General features: G+C 40.6%; 1 protein-coding gene across 5 annotated transcripts in view; it reads left to right on the plus strand.

Annotated features, from left to right (window-relative positions):
- raraa (retinoic acid receptor, alpha a) overlaps window positions 1-13,070 on the plus strand; it is a 594,392-nt gene that overhangs the window by 73,999 nt on the left and 507,323 nt on the right. For 4 of the 5 annotated variants that reach the window (XM_068013478.1, XM_068013476.1, XM_068013481.1 and 1 more), the window contains one exon: window positions 11,785-11,887. The exons of the other annotated variant lie outside the window; for it this stretch is intronic. The gene's annotated coding sequence lies outside the window, so the exon portion shown is untranslated. The remainder of the gene's footprint in view (window positions 1-11,784; window positions 11,888-13,070) is intronic. 5 annotated transcript variants of the gene reach the window in all.

Consider the following 13,070-nt stretch of genomic DNA (forward strand, 5'->3'; position numbering starts at 1 on the left):
TGTAGAGTCTCTTCTATTTAATTAAGCTCTTGACAAGCAGCAACAGCCATGGGTAAAATTGCTGAGAAGTTAAATGCTTTGAAATTTCTCCAATACCCAAAGGCAATTGAGTGAAAACTCCAGGATATGAGTCTAAGATTGCAATCAACATTATTCTGTTTTCTTCTATAGATGACATTCTCATGGCCTCAAAAGGACTGAAATCTGGTGTGTTGAAATTACGTGGTGTGATAATAGTAATCCAACACGTAATGTGTTCATGTGAAATTCCACTTTCTGCTGTTATACCAGCGAAATTAACCCATTAATTTATTTTTAAGTGGTTTAACACTTATGCTGAAATAACAAAGGGAGTTCTGAAGAATATATTAAGCACTTGCACACTATTAACCTGCAGTGTGCTATCCAGACATCAGATCACATATTTGATAGCCTGTTGTATCCTTCTCTTTCTTAACCATCCAGCTCCATTTTAAAAGAAGATAATTGACATAGCATCAGCTGTTTTTAATGGAGTTTATTTTAAATGTCTGCCACTCTGCAGGGAGAAAAATCTTCTGATCTGGTGTCTTGCTTGAGGGTTTGTGAAGTTTGTAATCATGTCTAGTTTTGTGATCACAGTTTTAAGTAGTCTACTTACATCTGCATTAAACATGACTTGCAACAATTTAATGACTCCTCAAGAGCAATTTCTTAATAATTGGCAACAGGTTAGTGCCATCGTAAAAAAAAAAGTAGAGAATAAAATAGAAACAGCAAAGAGGCATTTAAGAAAATGAGTTCATTTTCTCTTTCAGAACTTTAAAAAATCTGACTTGGAGCTTTTGAGTTTGGCCCTGGTTTATTTTACAATTTTCTTCCCATATTTCTCCAACCATTGTTTCCCCATGATATACATTTTCTTATAAAAATAATTCTTACATTTAGTATAGCCTTTGATAACATTAAAATATCTGAATAACACACTTGATATGTTATTTCGAAAGTGCAGCGATTGGCGTGTGAGGAAAGATGGAAGGCAAGTTGGAGACCTGACCCCAGGCATCTTCCAATGCTGCTGTTCCATCAGGGAATAATAATGGCTGGGTTGGGTGAATGCTGTCATGATACGGTGGGTATACTAGCTCTCATACTGCATGTTGTTCGACAAAATACATTGGGACAATTCGAAATGTTGCACTGAAGGGCTTTCTTAATCAGGTTATTTCACAAAATATTTTAAGCATATGAGTTTTGTGTACACTTTTGGCATTTTACATGTTGGGCCCATCATTTTCCATGGATCTTGGCCATTACATAGCTCTTTAGCTAATACAGTGGCAATCCCTTAAGCAGAAGGCGAGGAATTAGATATAATTCCAATTAAAATAGGGTTTTACAGACTACCTCAGAGCCACTAAACCTTGTAGCTTACTGACTGGCAGATCAGAAATTAAAGCATCCGTAGATTGCAGCATACAAGACAACCCCATTTTTCCGGCCCCAAAAATCATGTTTTTGCATATACTCGGCATATCAATTGACCCGCCTTTTTCAGCCACGACATGCTATATCCACATTAGTAGACAGCCTCAGATTTTTGCCTTACCTTATAACCAGACGCAAGGGATCAAGCAGGCGATATGGGCTGCATTGGGAAGATGCGTGGAAGTTTAAGACACGCCCACACCGAGCAGACCCTGTGTGGTGAATGAGGAAGAGAAATGGATCCTCCAGCAAAATGAAGTATGTAGCTGGTTTCAAGTTAAAAGTTGTAACATTTGCTAACTCATTAAATAACTGTGCTGCAGCGAGGGAATTCGGCGTTTGTGAAAAACTGGTGCGAGAATGGAAGAAGAAGGAACTCGCCCTGAAGAAGATACCCAAGACCAAATGTGCCATGAGAACAGTGACCAGTGGCCTGATCTTGAGAAGAATGCATCGGGATGGGTTCTCGAAAATCGTCAGAACGGTTACAGCGTCACCAGAAATGCACTGCCTATATAAGCACTTAAGTGGGTCAAATCAAACCCTGAGTCCAGCAAAGATTTCAGAGCAAAAGCTAGTTGGTGTAGCTACTTTATGGAACAAAAATATCTAGTGTTGTGGAAGAAGACCAAGATTGCTCAGAGACTACCAAAAGACCTCGATGCCAAAGTTACCAGTATCCAGAGATTCTTCATCAGACTGTGGCAAAAACATGAGTACCCATTACACTACATTGGCAACATGGATGAAATGGCTATGAATTTCGATATGCCCTGCAACCGAACTATGGAGTGGAAAGGTTCAAAAGCAGTTCTAGTGAAAACTACAGGACATGAGAAGACCAGATTTACAGTGGTACTAGCCTGCATAGCCGACAGAAAATTAAAGCCTATGGTAATTTTCAAATGTAAAACCATGCCGAATTTCAAGTTCCCTGCAGGAGTTTTTGTACATGTCCATGACAATGATTGGATGCATGAGAATGGAATGAAGTAATGGATTGAAAATGTGTGGAATAGGCATCCTGGTAGCCTACGTAAAGAATGCAGTTTATTTGTGTGGGACATGTTCAGGTCCCATTGTAACCAATGAAATTAAGAAGTGCCTGCAAAGAAATAACATCCACATTGCAGTTATACCGGGGTGGGGGGGCGGTGTCTAACGTCCATAGTTCAACCTTTTGGATGTGTGCCTCAATCAGCCATTCAAGAATCATGTTTGCACCAAATGGAATAGGTGGATGGTTGACGGAGAACAAACCTTCCCAAAGAGTGGAAATATGTGTGCTGCCCGGCTTGATGTTTTGTGTGGTTTTGTCAACAAATTGTGGGATGTTCTTAGTGCTCAAACTGTCATCGGATTGTTCAAAAAATGCAGGATATCCACTTCAGTGGAGAGGACGATGATTTGTTATGCAGGGATGATTATGAAACTCAGCACCACATCTGATCCAGAGTGGGATCCGCATGATGCCATAGCCAAAGTGGCTCTGAATGAATTTGATGAACTATTTGCGCCAGATGCCAAAGCCAAAGAATTTGATAGTTTTAAAACTCTTTGATTGTGGTTAAAGGTATCTTTGTAGAATTACTTCATTCAATAAACCGTGCTACATTGATTTAATATGAATTACCAGTGCTATGTTTTTTCCCACATTTCAAAATGGCAATCACCCACACCCACACCAGTGGATTATATTTTATATTCGACGTATAAGTCAAACCCATTTTTGGAATGATATTTGGAGCCTTCAAAGGTCGACTTATATGCCACGATCTTTGGCATTTCCTTCAAAATTAGTTTCACACCTTGAAGTAAAATGCAGATTGTGCAATTTGAAATTAAAAGCAGAATTCACATTGTGTTCCAAAGTCAGAACTATTTTTTTTAAAAACCTGAATTACTGCTCAGTGATGGAGTTAAAAGCCTTCAATCTTTCATGAAACCATCTGTTAGTACTGGGTTGTACGTGTGGCTGTAACACGACAACCGTTATGACTTTTTGGGGTTGGCTTGGTGCAAGCTATGCTGGATGCAAGTGAACACGACCTGGCAAAAATAAAGAGAGCATTGAAGTGCCCCACACCCTTATAGAAAGCCCACAAAAATTAAATGGACAGGTTAAAAAGTTTGTTTGATTGCATTGAAAAAGGAAAAATGGCAAGCAAAGACTTGGGGCTGGAATTTTGCATTGGTGGCAGGAAATGGAAGTCGGGACAGTTTTTGAGTCCCCGACCTGCCCCGGGTGAGGGGTGGAAGTGGAAACAGAAATGAGTCCCGGGTTTCACGGGGACGACAACTTATTTGATATGGAGACGGGTTTGGTGGCCAATTAGCGGCCTCGGGGGCTGGAACAGAGGCAGGCCAACTCAAGTGTGGGCCTGATTTAAACTCATCACGGCAGCCATTACTGTGGCTGCTTTTTGATGCTGAAAGCAGGAAGTGATAAATTACTGTGAACTTCAGGCTGGATTTCTCATTTTAATTCTGTCTCTAGAGAGCCAGTTGTCTGGAACCAGGGGAAGGACCCTTGTTGTTTTGAAGAAGTTCAAGGCCACAGTGACTTTGACAACTACTGGCAGGGCATAGCGATCAGTGCTGCGATGTGTAAGGTCTTCCACGACAAGGGCACAGTTGCCTAGAGAGTCGCATACTCCTGCGGCACTGCATCTCGGTCATCTGTGGGTAGCTGCGTCTTTGCTAGTCAATCCTATGCTGAGAGTATGGCCTCCTTGTCCTTCCTGGTTCTTCGTCCCTCTCCCCTGCCCTCTTGATGCCTAGCGCTTTGCCCTTCCTGTGGAGGCTGTTGCTGCTCATTGCCACTGAACCTAACATTTGAGAGTCGTACCCTCATGCCAGCTGCAGCCTTCCTTATGGTCAAGTAGCTGCCCAGTTGTGCCTGGCAGCCTTGCCCTGCTGAAACCCCTGCGATGCCAGGAGAGCGACGATCCCCCACACGCTGCCCAATGGCTTACTGCCCACTCTTCCCACCACTGCACAGTGCTAAGGGCACCTGTTTGTCAATGGCTGTCCCCCTCTATGCCTTTCACCCTTCTAGCGGCTGGGCCATGGCTGGCTCCCCACTGTACTTGCCTCCCTTCACCTGGTCTGCCCCAGACAACACGTGAAGCCCATGTCCCCCTGCAAAAATCTTATTGTTACCCATCATCATGTTCTTAATGAGCTCCTCAACCACCTTAATTGGCCTTAATCAGGGATTGCAATACTGTCCTCCCCCACCCGAATGAACATGGCCGGCGCCGGGAAACTGGCATGCCAGCCAGTGTGGTATTTTTGGGGCCTGTCCGCCTCTGTTCCTGCCCCTGGTGGGGCCCGGAAATTCTGCTCTTGGAAAATGTGCAATTTTTTGTTAAGCTCTTAGTTATCCATGGTGTATTTATTCTATGAAATCCAGAATTGTCCATTCGTAAGTGGCTTTGTCTGATCTTCATTAAATTTATATTCCAGTTATGCACAGACTCTGCTGCTTTAACCATAACTAAAGGAAAAGGCACTTGCACTTCAAGTAGTCTTATACTGTTCAATGTCTCTGTGCTTTGCAGGAAGAATTACTACTTTTTGGAGTGCAGTGACTTGGTTATGTAGACAAACGGACAGAAAACTAGTCAAACTGTCTAAATATTTTCATTTAAAGATTTGGGTGCAGATATCCTTCATGATTTTTTTGTGGGATGGAATGGTGGACTCATTAAAAATTGGTCATCTTGTAAGAGAACCCTGATGCACGATCATTAATCACAATCTAGTTATGTGCATCTTTAAAAAAAAAATTAAAGGCCTGATTATGACCAGAACTGCACGACATTTTTTAAGCATCTGGTCTAAGTAGATTTTGCAGTTATTATACCGTTTAATTAGGGATCACAGCATTTTTGTCCCCTTTGTAGATCCCTCTTATTCTATTTGGATGGTTAGCCTGTTCCAAGGCGGTATCAGGTTTTGTGCAAGAGTGATCAATTGATCCAATTTTCCTTTATTTATTTATTTTATTTATTTAGAGATACAGCAGTGAAACAGGCCTTTCGGCCCACCGAGTCTGTGCCGACCATCAACCACCCATTTATACTAATCCTACATTAATCCCATATTCCTACCACGTCCCCTCAATTCCCCTACCACCTACCTACACTCGGGGCAATTTACAATGGCCAATTTACCTATCAACCTGCAAGTCTTTGGCTGTGGGAGGAAACCCACGCGGTCACAGGGAGAACTTGCAAACTCCACACAGGCAGTACCCAGGATCAAACCCGGGTCGCTGGAGCTGTGAGGCTGCGGTGCTAACCACTGCGTTACTGTGCCGCCCTTTCTCTGAAGGGAATTGGCAGCATCTGCCCTATGCCTTCCCACACAGCCTAATTCCATGTAAAAGTGAAATTGATGTTGTGTCGACTTGATCACTGAAATTGGTGGTGATGTAGAATCACTATTGTGAATTCTACCATAGGATGACAAGACAATTAGCGGTGACGGAGGCCATTCAATGTTTTGTTCACAAACATGGAAAGTTTCTAAATTCATCCCATTTCACCATTTAATTGGATTTTATATAATTCAGAGTTTTCACCTCCATTACTATATCCGAGTGTCCATTCCACCAAAGTTGCTAAGTAAAAATATATAATTTTAATAATTTACAGTTTGTAATTTTGAGCAGTGGTGCATTCCTGACACAGGAAATGTGAGGAAACTGTGGATGGCACTATGTTAACATCCTACATAAAGCCTCATCCCATCTCACAAACTCTGTTGCAGTGGCAGACATTATAGACTCATCTGCCACTCCAGGTGATCAGACAGGATGTGGGTGTTAGATTGCATGGGAACCCTTTTCCATTGTACTTTAAATTAAAATTGAAATGGTAGAAGTGCAATTCCATCTTAAAGGTAAATGTTCTGGCTAGATTATGTGGGGGAGGGGTGAAGTTCTGATTATTTCTGTGAGAGGGTGTTAATGTTGAGGAAATGAGTAATTGGAAATGTTGAAGTCTGAAGAGAGATAATTGATATTGGTCTGAGCAGGGGAGAAACCTCTTGAAAGGTGATATTTTAAGTGTGGGAAAAGTTGAATAGTTCTGTAGCACAGTGTAGTATCAGTTGCAAAAACAGAAAATGCTGGAAATACACAGCAACTCCCTCGTGTCTGTTAAGAGAAAAGACATTTTTATGGGTCGGTCGAATCCATTGATGAGCACCTGGAGTGACATTGCCAGAGAAATTGCAATATGTGCGTGATCCATTCTCTTAATGTATGAAATGTAGAGGACGAGAACAAGTCTTTCAGATGATATCTCTCACATCCTAACTCGCTCATCAGGACATCGTACTGTACTTTTAACAATTCCAAATGTTTTAGTGTCTCTTACTTGCCAGATTGTTCTGTAGCTTGTGAAAATGCGAGGGAGCGGGGGGGTAGCGGGGAAGGAACCTTCTGGAAATAGAAGTAAAATAGAGTACACAACTGTGTGTTTTTCATCATTAAAATCACATTTGTGTCTTTGCTGCCGTAATGCTGTTATCGCAGTTGAGAGAAGCAGCTGCTGGCCTGCTCAGCCGATGCTGCAATTGCAGATTCTTTTGTTAACTGGTGCAGGCTGAATTGACATGGATCAAAATTGAAACTTTACATAAACAATATCTTAGTACTTTAATCTTCTAAATTATTACAAGCATCTCTAAATCAAGTAAAGTTTCTCCATGAAGAGCATGGTCAAAACAAGGTCTTTTGTTATGGGACTACTCTGGGAAAAGTTTTCATATGGAAGCATTCAGAATAGGAACTACAGGAAATATTTAATAAAAGACTGAATGCAGTACTATCAAACATATTTCCTGTGTAGGCATAAAAAGTTCTGCTGATGTAAGGATGCAGCACAGAGAATTTTACTAGTGTAAGGTAGCACAATCTCTTAGCTTCAAATCCCTTTTGATTAAAATATTTATGTATCACCAGCAATGCAACCTCTGATTGCAAAGGGAAAGGAGAAATGAATGGAAGCAAATTATGGGCCAATTTTTTTTGTGTCTGGGGGTTACTTCACCTGGGTGCAACAAATACAAGAAAATTGGGCAGGGAAGAGCACATGGCCTGAAGGGAGCAAAATTAATTTTCCATCCATTTAAATTAAGAAATAATGGAGGAAAAAAGTGAAATAGTTCTGTCATGGATGTGCCCATCTCCCTACCCGATTTTCTTGAATTTGCTCCGCCCAGCAAATCCAGTAACTCCAGGTGCTGGACCAGGAAAATCTGTCTTTATCTGTTTTCCAAATTAGTAAAAAGTAATGCTCTTAAGTCCAGACTTTATAGGAGACAAATTAGGTTACTATATTTTCATAATTTGTAATACATTATGGATCTGTTGAACCATTACATATTGTTCAGGGTGGTAAAAAGATTTCAGTAAAGTACAGTGGTGGGTGGGTGTGGTTTTTTGTAATGTGTACACTTAAGCTGCAAAAAAAAAAATGACTTGGCAGTACAATTATAGGCTCTTTTCTTCCAAACTTGGAGAGGGCAATTTCAGCCTTGGAGCACTCAGGTGAAAGTGGTTACAGGTTTGCTGGTGGAGGTAATATTGGGAGAAATTTAAGGCAATGCACTTTGCTTAAATGTGTTGGATGACAATTCAGTGTATTAGCTTTACTGCTACATTTCCTATACTGCAATGGTGCCAAAAGGCCAAATTTTTCCAGTAATAGCACCAATGTTTTTGCTGTTTTAAAATTTGCTTGAAGCTGTTTTGTAAGTTTTTCAATTTCTTAGATGAATTGTTTTCGGAGGTGATTGCTTAGAAGAAAATTTATTCTGCTGAGGGAACCTAGGTTTACTTTTCGATACTCTACTCAGTCCCCAGAATGACCACAGCAAAAGCTGCAAAAACACATATGTATTTTTCTAAATTGGCAGGGGATTAGTTTAAATTCTTAGCTGGTGACTCACAAGAATATAAGAAATAGGAGCAGGAGTATACCATATGGCCCATCGAGCCTGCTCCACCATTCAAAATGATCATGGCTGATCTTAGGATTCAACTCCATTTTCCAGCCCGCTTGCCATACCCCTTGATTTCCTGAGAGACTAAACATCTGACTGTCCCAGCCTTAAATGTATTCAACGATAGAGCATCCACGACCTTCTAGGATAGAGAATTCCAAAGATTCACAACCCTTTGAGTGAAGTAATTTCTCCTCATCTCAGTCCTAAATGATTGTCCCTTATCCTGAGGTTGTACCCCTGTGTTTTAGACTCCCCAACCAGCGGAAATAATATCTCTGCATCTGCCCTATCCAGCCCCTTTAGAATCTTATATGTTTCAATGAGATTACTTCTCATTCTTCTAAACTCCAGAGAATACAGGCCCAATTTACTTAGTCTGTCATCATAGAACAATCCCCTTATCCCAGGGACTAATCTAGTGAACCTTTGCTGCACTGCTCCAATCCAAGTATGTCCTTTCTTAAATGTGGAAACCAAAACTACACACAGTATTCCAGATGTGGTCTCACCAAAGCCCTGTACAATGTAGCAATAATTGCTTAGTCATCCCAATGTCCTTGCAATAAAGGCCAGCATGCCATTTGCCTTCCTAATTGCTTGTTGAACTTTTTGCGTTCCTTGTACAAGCACACCCAAGTCTCTTTGGACATCGACACTTACAAGTTGCAAACCTTTTAAAGATATTCTGTTTTCTTATGACCAAAGTGCATAACTTCACACTTCTCTACATTATACTCCATCTGCCATCTTGTTGCCCACTCACTTAACCTGTCTTTATCTTGTTGCAGCCTCTCTGTGTCCTCCCCACAGCTTACCTTTCCACCTACCTTTGTATCATAAGCAAACTTAGATACATTACTCTCTGTCTCTTCATCTAAGTCAATAATATAGATTGTAAATAGCTGAGGCCCCAGCACCGATCCTTGCTGGCACTTCATTATTTACTGTCTGCCAACTCATTGACACTGTAAAATTTATATGAATATACATTTTCAAATCTGAAATTGGGGAGGGGGCTGAAGTGGAACTAGTTTCCCTGTTAGTAGAGATTTGTGGTAACTCAACATGCTGGAATAACTAAAATGCAATTATGTCTCTAATATTTAATGGTGTCAATGAGTCAAAGTTAGTAATGTAAACTAGCCTTGTGACGAGCATTAAAATTGTACTTCACTGTGACTTAAAATCTGTTTCACTTCAAGACTTAGGAGGTATTAAAGTGCCTCCACATTAGTAATAAATCAGACTAGGAGCTCCCTTGATGGGCAACTTAAAGGACTACCTATTGCAAAACTGAGCAGTAGTAATGGTCTAGAAATTCCAAAGTTCACATCCTTGGGAATTACCTGATTTCGGCCAGGATGGAGATAGACATTTTACCATCGACTTAGGCTAGGAAGGGGGGGAAAAGTTCAGCAAGGGTTCCCACTTCTGATCATTGCCCAGTGACACCTGCTGAAAAGTACACGGGGATGTCACTGAGGAGAGGTTTGGGGCTGTGAGGTTCCTTATGTTGCATTAACCTGCAAACTTTTGTGTTGGTTTCCTTCAAAGTGCTTTAGTTTCAATGATAGTAAATCTTGCTTTAATTTATTTTGATGACAAACTATATATATCACTTAAAATCCTAAGGTTTTTCTTCAGATGTTGTCTATAGTATTTTGCGGCTTTATTTTTAAACTCTGCCGTTTATAAGCAGGGTAGTACACTACTGTACGTGCAGGCTGGCATGTGCAGTTGTGTTCAGTGTACAGAACTGGATATTGTGAGAGCTTTGAACTCAGTTAAAGTTACATTCAAGGGTTGTTGAACTCCATGGTGAATCAGTGCTGGCAGGCTTTAAACTGGCAGGAGCTGTGTATTTTTTGGCCTGGAAGTGGATTTCACAATGTCTAGGAGAAACACACTGTTCTTCTGTTGGATCTGTAGGGAAAATAAACAATAAAACAAACAGACAGAGAGGGGCCCAGACTCATTAAAGTACACTCAGCAGCTCAATGTCTGTCTATATATTGTATTCTTCATTTATGACTTGTTTTATTATGCATGAAAGTGGGTAACCTATGTTGTAATCATGCATCATTTCATGTTATGCATGTTGCATCTACATTAGTGAGACCCAAAAGTGCAACAGAATTGGTGCATTTGCTTGTGTGTTTCAAAACTAACATTTTAATTACATTGGGGGAAAATATAACAAATACAGCAAGGAGCAGAATTTTAGCTTTCACTTGACTTGTGAAAATACTTGGATTACCTTTTTAATCTGTGAAGTATATATTGATTTTACAATCTCTACTTGCCTCCATACTCTCTAATGACATTCTCCATGTATCGCAATCTTGGACATAATGGGGTATTAGTTTGCCTCAAGAAATGTTGCTGTAAACACTGCATTTATAGTGTCCGCACTTTGCTAGGAAATTGGACACTGTATTGCCTAGTTTCCTAGCAAAGTACAGGCACAAGAGATCTCTATTCTGAAGGGTCTACACTCAAAATGCTAATCTGGTTTCTCTTTGCAGATACTTACAGACTTGCTCTGTATTTCTTGCAGCTTTTGGTTTTTATTTTAGGGTTATTGAATTTAGTGTTGCATAGTTATTGTTTGTATTTCTCCAAGAACACATCCATGTGTGTAATATTGCATGCTCCATTCCTGCCTCAGGCCACCTGCTGCTGAAACCCCTGTCCCTGCCTTCGTCGCCTTCAGACTTCACTATTCCAATGCTCTCCTGGCCAGCCTCCCAAACTCCATGCTCCGGAAACTTTAGCTCAACTGAAAAGTCTGCTGCCACATCTGGCCCTGCACTAAATGCTGCTCCTCCGTCACCCTTGTCCTTGCTTCCAATTCACCAACACCTCCAACTTAAAATTTGCATTATTGCCTTTGAAGTGCTATCTCTGTAGCTGCCTCCAGCCCTCCAAATAACTCCCCCAACAACTGCTGAACTCTCTCATCCTCTGACTTTGGTTTCTTGTTCATCCTTCCCCTTCCCTAATCATTAGTAGCTGTGGCTTCATCTACCTAGGACCCACGCTTTAGAATTATTGCCGTAAACCTCTCCTCCCTTAAGATGGTTCTTTAAAGCTGCCTCTTCAGCCACATTTTTGTCACCTCGATAAATATCTCCTCCTTTGATTTGGTGTTGATTTTTGCATCTTGGGACATGTTTTCTACGTTGAAGATGCTACATAAATGTAATTTTGTAGTTGTTCCTAACAATTTTACCAAAAATAAATCACGTTGATGTTAAGGTGTCTGCACTGGCTCAATTTCTTTCCTTTTCTTTGCAGCATTTTGAAACTTTACAGGGATCTGTAATGAGCTGTTGACAACTGCTTTGACTCTGTCTCCTCCTTGATTGTAACATTTAATTCGAGAGTACACACACTGCAGGTGAGCAAGCAGAAATTATCTGTGTAGCATTTATTACCAGAGCTGTAGAAAAGCACATTAGTCCTAATTTTGCGGTAGTAATAATGGTGAAACTGTCACCGTTCACTATCAGTACTCGTCTGAAACTGACAGCAGTCCATGCATGCATAGATAAATGCTGAAATTCAGATGTTACTGTCAGTGATTTTATGCTTTTCCAGAGGGTGCCCTGTTGAACTCCCCACCCCCAGAATGCAATCAGTGGGAAATATGAACTGATGAGAACTTCGACTCTTATGCTGTTAGTCTTGCTGTAAAAACCCTTGACAAAGTTAGTTGAATGAGTTGTAACTGGGTTTTTAACGATGTGCTAAGTTCATAATTACTGCTGAACAGCCTCATTGTCCCTGAAAAAATATTTGTGGAATATCAAATTTCTCTAGGATAAAAACAATTTCATTTACTTTAAAAAATGTTTTATAGTGTATTTATGTTATTTCATGTCTACCTAAATGTCATGTGTATGCCCTAATCATTTCACTATCTGTAAAATAAAAAAAGTTAGAAGTGAAAGGATTCAGAGTTTTTTTACATCCTGATATGCTGTTTGTGAGAATACTTCAATGTGATTGGCTGCTATTATGCTGCTTGATGACATCACCATAGCTGGATACCTGGAGATCCCTTTGACTTGGCACTGATTCAAACTTGTATCGGACAAGTTGAAATCCACACCAAAGAGATCCCTGGATCTTTGTGGACAGCTTTCTTTGAGGTCAGTGGCGAGAGCTGTCGCTTTGCCACTGACCACAAAATCCAGGCCATAGAAGTGAGTCTGAAGATGTCTTTATTTACTGAGAGTTTGTTGTATATGCATTGGATGCCAAACATCATTTTTTCTCCCAGTTTCTGTATATTGGCCTTGATTGTTTTCTTGGCATTGAGACCACACTAAGAGCACTGCGTTCAGTTCTGGTCACCGTATTATAAAAAGGATATAGAAGCATTGGAGAGCGTGCAGAGAAGATTTACAAGGATGATACCAGAAATGACTGGGTATAAGAACATAGGAGCAGGAGTAAGCCATTCAGCCCATCGAGCCTGCCCCACCATTCAATATGATCATAGCTGATCATCCACTTCAGTGCCTTTTTCCCCACACTAATCCCCATATCCCATATCCCTTTATGACATTTATATTTAG

The sequence above is a fragment of the Heterodontus francisci genome, chromosome 33, assembly GCF_036365525.1.
Source record: "Heterodontus francisci isolate sHetFra1 chromosome 33, sHetFra1.hap1, whole genome shotgun sequence".
Classification (NCBI taxonomy): Eukaryota; Metazoa; Chordata; class Chondrichthyes; order Heterodontiformes; family Heterodontidae; genus Heterodontus; species Heterodontus francisci.